Source organism: Tachysurus vachellii, chromosome 1 (assembly GCF_030014155.1).
Source record: "Tachysurus vachellii isolate PV-2020 chromosome 1, HZAU_Pvac_v1, whole genome shotgun sequence".
NCBI classification, from domain to species: Eukaryota; Metazoa; Chordata; class Actinopteri; order Siluriformes; family Bagridae; genus Tachysurus; species Tachysurus vachellii.
Window position 1 is genome coordinate 32026420 of NC_083460.1, and position 12126 is coordinate 32038545.

Sequence of the window (12126 nt, forward strand, 5' to 3'; positions counted from 1 at the left end):
AGATGCTATGTGACTAATTACGACTAAACATATAAGTGATCATTTTGAAAAATAAGAGTAATAATAAAAAAAAAACTATAATATTAACCCGATATTGTTACCATTCTGCATGCTGTATACATTAATCATATAATCTAATTTTCATTTGTCTATTTTAGATTTTGGCTTTGTATATTTTTGGTTATCCACAGTGTAAAACACGATTAAACAAACTAAAAGTAACATTCGTTTGACATCAAATATAAAGTAATAGGGAGGTAAATATTAATGTGTTAATCATTATAGCACAATTAATGCACAGAATTTTATAATGGACATGCATGTAATCATTAGCACTGTATATGCATGTTAAAGACACACGCATACAGTATATTAATTGTAAATAATTACCATTTCAGGGAGATTAAATATTTAAAGGAACCTTCTGAAAATCCTAATTAGATACACTGCTGATTAAGAAATATATCTCTATATTGGAATTTGAACTGCATCAGAGACTTTGAAACAAGCAAATAATTGTAATAAATGCTATGTGTTTTTATACAGTTGTTTAAATGCTAGAAATTTTGTCTTCCTAGATTTTAAGATTTATCATTTTAAGAAAGCTTTATTATTCATGTTTTCAATTGCTTAAATTTAAGACATTGTCAAAGTCAGCTTTCCATATTCTGTTAATTGAATAACAATAACTAAAATGCACATAACTACAGGTTAAGCAAATAATATTTAAAAAATATATATATTTAACATGTCTACAGTTTCAACTCAAACAATTACTGTTAAATTTTTTCACAGAACCAGTATCTCCTTCAGTGTCCAGCTTTTTTAAACAACCGTCTAAAACTGAACCACAATCTTCATTTGCATTTACAACATCACCCCCTACTTCCACAAAATCACCAACAGATCTCACATCAGCATCTGAAACGCCAGAAACTTTGTTAAGGCCATTGATTACAACATCAAAAACTACTTCCCCAGAATCATTTACAGATCAAGAAACAACATCTGAATCTATTGTAAAATTATCAACACTGTCAGTTACATTATCACCATCTACTTCCCAAGAATCATTTAAAATTAAGTCAGCAACATCTGAATATCCAGAATCAACAAACTCATTTGCAGTATCAGCTCCTACTTCACCAGAAACATATACAGGGCATTCAACATCAGAGTCTACAGATATGTCAGCAAAATCATTTACCACAATACCCTCTACTACAGTAACAGATAGCATGTCACTACCTACCAAAACAAAATTATTTGCACAGCATTTATCAACATCGGAACCTCTGGAAGCTTCATTCAGACAAACAGTTAATGTCTCTCCAAGTACTTCCCCAAAATTATCTACTAATTACTCATCAACAGCTGAATTTCCAGAAACTACACAAAAAGTTACAGTGTCACCATCTTCTTTTGCAGAAACATCTAGATATTACTCCTCAACATCTGAAACTCTAGAAACGTCATCAACAAACTCAGTCAAAGATTCAGTACATACTTTATTAGAATTATCTATAGAAAATTCAACAACTGAATCAACAGAAACAGCTAAACTGACAACAGATCTTTCATTAACAACTGAATCTCCAGAAACCTCAACAAGACAATCAGTTACATCACCACCTACCACAATAAAATCATCAAGCTGTGAATACCCAGAAACTTTATCAAAACAAACAATTAGAGCATCACCTCCTACCTCACCAGAAATATCTATAAGTCACTCAATAACTGAGTCTATAGATACATCAGAAAAATCAATTACCTCATTACCAATTACTTCTGCAGAATTATATAAAGATTACTTCTTAACAACCCAAGCCACAAAAGTTTCTTCCACACAAAAAGCTGAAGTGTCAGGACATACTAACACAGAATCACATACAGATCACCTCTCAACATCTGAATCTCCAGAAACTTCACAAAGACAAACAGTAAAAGACTTACTATCTACTTCCTCAGAATCATTGCCAGATCAGTCATCATCATCTAAAGCTTCAGAACATTCAACAAATCCATTCACAGCATCACAATCTGCTGCTGCAAAATTGTCTACAGGACAAGAATTAACAACTAAAGCTACAGAATCCTTATCAAAAGATCAGCTATCAACATCTGAATTTCCAGCAACTACATCAAGACAAACAGATAAAGTATCACCATCTACTTCAAAAGAATCACCTAAAGATCACTCTTCATCTAAAGCTCCAGAAATGTCATCAACACAAATGGTTTCATCACCAGGTGCTGCACCACAATCATTTACAGATGACTCAACAATATCCAAATCTGCAGAAGCTTCATCAACATACTCAGTTAAAGGATTAGCTACTGCTACAAAAGAATCATCTACAAATAATTCACCAACTGATTCTACAGAAACATTAGCAATCCAAACAGTAACAGCATCTTCACCTACTTCATCAGAATCATCTAGGCATAATTCAAAAACTGAATCTTCAGAACCATCATCACCAAATTCAGTTACAGCATCACAATCTACTTCTGTAGAATTACCACCTGATCACTCAATAACACCTAAAGCAACAATAAATTCATTAACATCATCCGTTACATCATCAATATTAAACTCCCTTAAACCATCATCAAGTCACTCACCAACTACTGAATCCCAAGAAAATCTATCAATATTACTGGGGAACTTATCAACATCAACCTCCATAGAATCATCTTCAGGTCACTCATCAACAATGAAATCTCCAGAAACGTCATCTCGACAAACAATCTCAGCTATAGTATCTACTTCGACATCTAAATCTCCAGTAACTTCAACTAATTCAGTTAAAGCATCACTACCTGCTTCTGTAGTATTGCCAAAAGATTATACATTAAAGCCTGAAGATAAAAAAACTTCATTAAAACCATCAGTTACACCATCACAAAGTGTATCATCTCCTTCCACAGTATTATCTACACATCACTTTCTAAAATCGGAAGCCACAGAAACATCAACAAGACAAACCGTTTCAGTGGTATCGTCTACATCTCCATATTTGCCTACAGGTCACTCATTAACACCTGCAGTTCCAGAAATGTCATCAAAACTGATGGTTACAACATCACCAACTATATGGCTAGAATCATCTCCAGATCACGCATCAAAATCTGAATACAAAGAAAATATTTTAACACAAACAATTACTGTGTTAACTGATACTTCATCAGAAACAGATAGAGTACCACAAACTACTAAGATTGAATCAACTACAGATCACTCTTTAAAACCCAAATCTCCAGAGATATTATTAAAACAAACAGTTACAGCCTCTTCATCTACGTCCTTAGGATCAACTACAGATCATTCACCTGCAAATTCAACACCATCAGTTAAAGCATCATCATCTCCCTTCCCAGAAGCATCCAAAAATAATTCAACAACTGACTCTCCAGTGTCCTCAACAAAATCAGACACATCACCATCTACATCTCCACAGTCTTCTCCACATCACTTGTTAATGTCTGAAAATTCAACACGATCAGTTACAACATCACAAGCTATCACGCCGGAATCTTCTTCAGATGATTTATCGACATCTGAAACACCTGAAGCTTTAAAAACTTCATCTACACCATTGGATACATCACCATTCATGTCGCTAAAACCATTTCCAGATCAATCTTCAAGATATGAATCATCAAAAACTTTACAAAAACCTTCTATTTCAGCAGAAACATCAACAAAATCAACTGTCACATTACCCCCTTCTTTCACAAAATTATCTACACATCACTTCTCAAAATCTGAAGTCACAAAAACTTCATCAATTCGAACAGATAGCTTGTCACAACCTACTAAATCAGAACCATATACAGGTCATTTTTTAGCATCTGAGTCTACAGAAACGTCATCAAAACAAACCGTTTCAGGAGTACCATTTACATCCGCATTGCCTAAAGTTCACTCATTAACACCTTCAACTACAGAAACGTCATCAGAACTGATAGTTACATCACCATCTATATGGCTGGAATCATCTCCAGATCACACAGTAAAATTTGCATACATAGAAAATATAGTAACACAAACAATTACTCCATCAACTGATTCTTCATCAGAAACAGATAGAGTATCGCAACATACTAACATTGAATTAACTACAGATCACTCATTAATACCCGAATCTACAGAGATGTCATTAAAACAAACAGTTACAGCCTCTTCATCTACCTCCCCAGGTTCATCTTCCAATGGCTCAACCAAATATGAATCTCCAGATAATTCGAGACCATCAGTTAGAGTATCACCATCTCCCTACCCAGAAGCATCTACAAATCATTCAACAAATGACTCTCTAGTGTCCTCAACAACATCAGTCACATCACCACATACGCCTCCACAATCTTCTAGGCATCACTTGTTTATGTCTGAAACATCAACACCATTAGATACAAGATTACAAACTATCACACCAAAATCTTCTTCAGATAATTTATCGACATCTGAAATACCTGAAGCCTCAAAAATGTCATCAACACCATTGGTTACATCATCATCTATGTCACAAGAATCACCTCAAGATCACTCCTCAATATATGAATTGGCTAAAACAGATCATTCAACAACTGGCTATGCAATGACCTCAACAAGATCAGTCACATCACCACCTACTTCTCCACAATCTTCTCCGCAGTACTTGTTAATGTCTGAAACATCAACACCATTAGATACAACATCACAAACTATCGCACCAAAATCTTCTTCAGATAATTTATCGACATCTGAAATACCTGAAGCCTCAAAAATATCATCAATACCATTGGATACATCATCTACATCGCTAGAATCACTTCCAGATCACTCATCAATATATGAATCGGCAAAAACTTTATCAACACCTCATACTTCAGCAATAACATCTACAAATCATTCAACTGACTCTCCAGTGTCCTCAACAACATCAGTCACATCACCACCTACTCATCCACAATCTTCTAGGCATCACTTGTTAATGTCTGAAAATTCATCAACACCATCAGTTACAACATCACAAGCTGTGTCGCCAGATTTAAGATATGAATTAGCTAAAACTTTATCAACACCTCATACTTCAGCAATAATGTCTACAAATCATTCAACAACTGACTTATCGATATCTGAAATACCTGAAGCCTCAGAAATGTCATCGACACCATTGGTTACATCATCACCTATGTCACAAGAATCACCTCAAGATCACTCCTCAAGATATGAATCAGATAAAACTTTATCAACACCTCAAACTTCAGCAATAACATCTACAAATAATTCCACAACTGACTCTCCAGTGTCCTCAACAAAATCAATCACATCACCACCTACTTCTCCACAATCTTCTGTGCAGTACTTCTTAATGTCTGAAAATTCATCAACACCATCAGTTACAACATCACAAGCTATCATGCAGGAATCTTCTTCAGATAATTTATCGACATCTGAAATACCTGAAGCCTCAAAAATGTCATCAATACCATTGGATACATCATCATCTATGTCTCTAGAATCACTTCCAGATAACTCATCAATATATGAATCGGCAAAAACTTTATCAACACCTCATACTTCAGCAATAACATCTACAACTCATTCAACAACTGACTCTCCAGTGTCCTCAACAAAATCAGTCACATCACCACCTACTTCTCCACAATCTTCTCCGCATTACTTCTTAATGTCTGAAAATTCATCAACACCATCAGTTACAACATCACAAACTATCACACCGGAATCTTCTTCAGATAATTTATCGACATCTGAAATACCTGAAGCCTCAAAAATGTCATCGACAGCATTGCTTACACCATCATCTATGTCACAAGAATCACCTCAAGATCACTCCTCAAGATATGAATCGGCTAAAACTTCATCAATACCTCATACTTCAGCAGTAACATTTACAGATCATTCAACAACTGACTCTGCCGTGTCCTCAACAAAATCAGTCACATCAGCACCTACTCCTTCACAATCTTCTCCACATCACATTTTAATGTCTGAAAATTCATCAACACCATCAGTTACAACATCACAAGCTATGTCGCCAGAACCATCATCAGTTGACTTATCGACATTTGAAATACCTGAAGCCTCAAAAATGTCATCGATACCATTGGTTACATCCTCATCTATGTCACAAGAATCACCTCAGGATCACTCCTCAAGATATGAATCGGCTAAAACTTCATCAATACCTCATACTTCAGCAATAACATCTACAAATCATTCAACAACTGACTCTCCAATGTCACCAATAAAATCAATCACATCACCACCTACTTCTCCACAATCTTCTCCGCATTACTTCTTAATGTCTGAAAATTCATCAACACCATCAGTTACAACATCACAAGCTATCACACCGGAATCTTCTTCAGATAATTCATCGACATCTGAAATACCTGAAGCCTCAAAAATGTCATCAACACCATTGGATACAACGTCATCTACATCCCTAGAATCATTTCCAGATAATTCATCAATATATGAATCGGCAAAAACTTTATCAACACCTCATACTTCAGCAATAACATCTACAAATCATTCCACAACTGACTCTCCAGTGTCCTCAACAACATCAGTCACATCACCACCTACTTCTCCACAATCTTCTCCGCATTACTTCTTAATGTCTGAAAATTCATCAACACCATCAGTTACAACATCACAAGCTATGTCGCCAGAATCTTCTTCAGATAATTTATCGACATCTGAAATACCTGAAGCCTCAAAAATGTCATCGACAGCATTGCTTACATCATCATCTATGTCACAAGAATCACCTCAAGATCACTCCTCAAGATATGAATCGGCTAAAACTTCATCAATACCTCATACTTCAGCAGTAACATTTACAGATCATTCAACAACTGACTCTGCCGTGTCCTCAACAAAATCAGTCACATCAGCACCTACTCCTTCACAATCTTCTCCACATCACATGTTAATGTCTGAAAATTCATCAACACCATCAGTTACAACATCACAAGCTATGTCGCCAGAACCATCATCAGTTGACTTATCGACATCTGAAATACCTGAAGCCTCAAAAATATCATCGATACCATTGGTCACATCATCATCTATGTCTCTAGAATCACTTCCATATAACTCATCAATATATGAATCAGCAAAAACTTTATCAACACCTCATACTTCAGCAATAACATCTACAACTCATTCAACAACTGACTCTCCAGTGTCCTCAACAAAATCAGTCACATCACCACCTACTTCTCCACAATCTTCTCCGCATTACTTCTTAATGTCTGCAAATTCATCAACACCATCAGTTACAACATCACAAGCTATGTCGCCAGAACCATCATCAGTTGACTTATCGACATTTGAAATACCTGAAGCCTCAAAAATGTCATCGATACCATTGGTTACATCATCATCTATGTCACAAGAATCACCTCAGGATCACTCCTCAAGATATGAATCGGCTAAAACTTCATCAATACCACATACTTCAGCAATAACATCTACAAATCATTCAACAACTGACTCTCCAATGTCACCAATAAAATCAATCACATCACCACCTACTTCTCCACAATCTTCTCCGCATTACTTCTTAATGTCTGAAAATTCATCAACACCATCAGTTACAACATCACAAACTATCACACCGGAATCTTCTTCAGATAATTTATCAACATCTGAAATACCTGAAGCCTCAAAAATGTCATCGACACCATTGGTTACATCATCATCTATGTCACAAGAATCACCTCAAGATCACTCCTCAAGATATGAATCGGCTAAAACTTCATCAATACCTCATACTTCAGCAGTAACATTTACAGATCATTCAACAACTGACTCTGCCGTGTCCTCAACAAAATCAGTCACATCAGTACCTACTCCTTCACAATCTTTTCCACATCACATTTTAATGTCTGAAAATTCATCAACACCATCAGTTACAACATCACAAGCTATGTCGCCAGAACCATCATCAGTTGACTTATCGACATTTGAAATACCTGAAGCCTCAAAAATGTCATCAATACCATTGGATACATCATCTATGTCGCTAGAATCACTTCCAGATAACTCATCAATATATGAATCGGCTAAAACTTCATCAATACCTCATACTTCAGCAGTAACATTTACAGATCATTCAACAACTGACTCTCCCGTGTCCTCAACAAAATCAGTCACATCAGTACCTACTTCTCCACAATCGTCTCCGCAGTACTTGTTAATGTCTGAAACATCAACACCATTAGATACAACATCACAAACTATCGCACCAAAATCTTCTTCAGATAATTTATCGACATCTGAAATACCTGAAGCCTCAAAAATGTCATCAACACCATTGGATACAACGTCATCTACATCCCTAGAATCACTTCCAGATAACTCATCAATATATGAATCGGCAAAAACTTCATCAATACCTCATACTTCAGCAGTAACATTTACAGATCATTCAACAGCTGACTCTGCCGTGTCCTCAACAAAATCAGTCACATCAGCACCTACTCCTTCACAATCTTCTCCACATCACATGTTAATGTCTGAAAATTCATCAACACCATCAGTTACAACATCACAAGCTATGTCGCCAGAACCATCATCAGTTGACTTATCGATATCTGAAATACCTGAAGCCTCAAAAATGTCATCGACACCATTGGTTACATCATCATCTATGTCACAAGAATCACCTCAAGATCACTCCTCAAGATATGAATCAGATAAAACTGTATCAACACCTCAAACTTCAGCAATAACATCTACAAATCATTCCACAACTGACTCTCTAGTGTCCTCAACAACATCAGTCACATCACCACCTACTTCTCCACAATCTTCTCCGTATTACTTGTTAATGTCTGAAAATTCATCAACACCATCAGTTAGAACTTCACAAGCTATGTCGGCAGAACCATCATCAGTTGACTTATCGACATCTGAAATACCTGAAGCCTCAGAAATGTCATCGACAACATTGGTTACATCATCATCTATGTCACAAGAATCACCTCAAGGTCACTCTTCACGATATGACTCATCAAAAACTTTACCAACACCTTCTATTTCATCAGAAGCATCCACAAAGCATTCAACAAGTAAATCTACAGAAACATCAACAAAATCAACTGTTACATTACTCTCTTCTTTCACAAAATTATCTACACATCACTTCTCAAAATCTGAAGTCACAAAAACTTCATCAATTCAAACAGATAGCTTGTCACAACCTACTAAATCAGAACCATTTACAGGTCATTTTTTAGCATCTGAGTCTACAGAAACGTCATCAAAACAAACCGTTTCAGGAGTACCATTTACATCCGCATTGCCTAAAGTTCACTCATTAACACCTTCAACTACAGAAACGTCATCAGAACTGATAGTTACATCACCATCTATATGGCTAGAATCATCTCCAGATGACACAGTAAAATTTGCATACACAGAAAATATAGTAACACAAACAATTACTATATCAACTGATCCTTCATCAGAAACAGATATAGTATCTCAACATACTAACACTGAATCAACTACGGATTACTCATTAATACCCGAATCTCCAGAGATGTCATTAAAACAAACAGTTACAGCCTCTTCATCTACTTCCCCAGGATTATTTTCAGATCACTCAACCACATCTGAATCTGAAAAATCAGTCACATCACCACCTACGTCTCCACAATCTTCTTCGCATCACTTGTTAATGTCTGAAAATTCATCAACACCATTAGTTACAACATCGCCTGCTACGTCACCAGAACCATCATCAGTTGATTTATCGACATCTGAAATACCTGAAGCCTCAAAAATGTCAACAACACCATTCAATCCAACCAATATGCCAAAAACAACACCAACAACGCCAACAAACTCTTCAGCAACAATAACTAGAACAACCATTTCCACAAGAACACAAACTGATTCATACACCACCGCTATTGGTACAACTGTGACAGCTCCAACACCAAGGGTTAGGGTTACACCAATAACTCCTCCAAATACAGCAACCAGCACCACAATCACTAGTCCAACAATGGCCAACCCTGCAAAAACACCAACTCCTCTCCCAAATACAACAAGCACAACCAATGGTCCACCAACAATAACCATCACAACCACCTCTTCAAGAACAACAACTATCTCTCCAACAACTACAGCCCTTTCAACAACAACAAACATGACCACAACTATTTCTCCAACAACCTCTTCTTCAAAAACCCCATCAATAATAAACAATAACAAATCCAACACTTTACAACAAACGATCACTTTTCATCCAACAACAGCTCCACTAATAACAAGTATTGTATTCCTCCACTAACTCTTGACATTGTGTTAAATTTCAGTCTATGAATCTGTATAAAAATGTAAACTGTGATTAAAAATAACTTCCATTTTTTATTTGATTTTTCTCAATTTTACAGCATTTGCTCAAGCAGTGGTTAGGATGCGGGGTGTCACTAAAGGAAGTAATGATGAAATCATCATCTATATAGAGAAGGTAAGGCCACACTTTGTTACACTCCAAATTTATGGTTACTGTATCTTGTAGATTTCTGTGTCTTTTCTATCAGTTGTATTAACGATAAGTAAGAAAGAGTACTTGGTGTATTGTTATAGGAAAATAATCCACTACATGGGTGGTATAATGTGATGTGACGAAATGAATTATATAACAGTACATCCTGAAGTGTTTTATTTTTCCTTTTATACAACTGTGATCTGCAAAATATTTAGATTTTAAAATGTATTAATAAGTTCATTGTATTAATGTTTTGGTACATCCATGAATGAACTTCCTGTTATCACAGTCTGAATATTATAGAAGGTATAAACTTCTGTCCTGAAGATCTTCTGTCCTGAAGATTCTGCCATGCCAGAAAATATAGTGACTGTTATAAAGCTGCCACAAATTTTCTCAGAACTCTGTCATTTTTTAATTAAAAAGCGTTGATCCATTTTCTATAACTGCATCACCGTGCTCAAGTAATGCTGCAGTAAACCACAGAGTTACATTACATTACGTTACAATAACAACTAATTCACAGTGACCTGTAAAGTGGAAAGCATAGCAGAAAAATGATTTTACTTCACGTTTTCCTTCACATGTTTTCCTTCAGTGTTGTGTTATTCTATGTATAACATGCATATGCTTATGATATCATATTGTATGTCCAGTGTAAGTCTATGCATAAGAAAATCTTTTGTTTAGTTATTCAAAAAATAACCCAAATATGATTTACCTTTATTTATTTATTTATTTATTTATAAATATGTAAAAAGTCACTTTTAATTTCTTTTTATTGCAGTTTTCCCAACTCATCCAGGCTGAGGTTAATGGAGCCTTTAAGATTACAGTAAAGAAGATCCAAAAAGTTTCACCTTATTAATCACCTCCTTTAAGTACTATAAATAAAGCTGTACACTCTAATTAAACAGATCATCTCCCAAAGCTTCAGCTTTCATGCTAATATCATCAGCATTGTATGATAGCATTGTGTTCATCATACAGTATAGACTGTTAATTTGTCAAGTCAAACCTCTTCTTTATTTCAAAGTCTTATACTGTAACTGCATTGTATTGTTTTATACCAATGTCCACTACTTCTACACTGTATTCCTTGTAAATGTTGAATGTTTTTGGAAAATGGTTAGTAAAATAAGTTATATTTTTAGTACCATCAAACCCTGACCATTGTCCCTTTTGTTTGAGACAAGTAAAAATATTTCTCCCATAAAACATTAGCAAAACTGTACTAGTAATAACAATAATAATGCCTCCCCTGACATCAGAGCAGCCCTCAACTGCTAACATCTCAAGGGACTAATGAAAGTACAGATCAAATTAGCACCAAAATCATTAAAAACACAAATATCTAAATATAAACTTATTTCATGTAGTTTTATGTATGTACATATATAAACAAATTTAAAGAAGCATATCACACTGTGAATATAAAGAAATAAAGTCTAAAATGAGCTACAATATTCCAATAAACATGCACCGAAATTGTATTTACATTTAGGACACAGAATGGCATTTCCCTGAGAACCTGTTCTTCTTGAGTACTGTATATGAGGGTGGAGGTGGAGTCAGAGCTTTATAATAACCATACTGGTAATTG

The 12126-nt window shown here is 35.4% G+C and overlaps 1 long non-coding RNA gene across 1 annotated transcript; it reads left to right on the forward strand.

Moving 5' to 3' along the window:
* Positions 1 to 10248: 10248 nt before the first annotated feature.
* Positions 10249 to 11360, forward strand: LOC132843195 (uncharacterized). The gene is made up of 3 exons (XR_009648104.1): positions 10249 to 10302; positions 10426 to 10502; positions 11311 to 11360. It is a non-coding gene; the product is annotated as an uncharacterized LOC132843195 (long non-coding RNA).
* Positions 11361 to 12126: the final 766 nt, after the last annotated feature.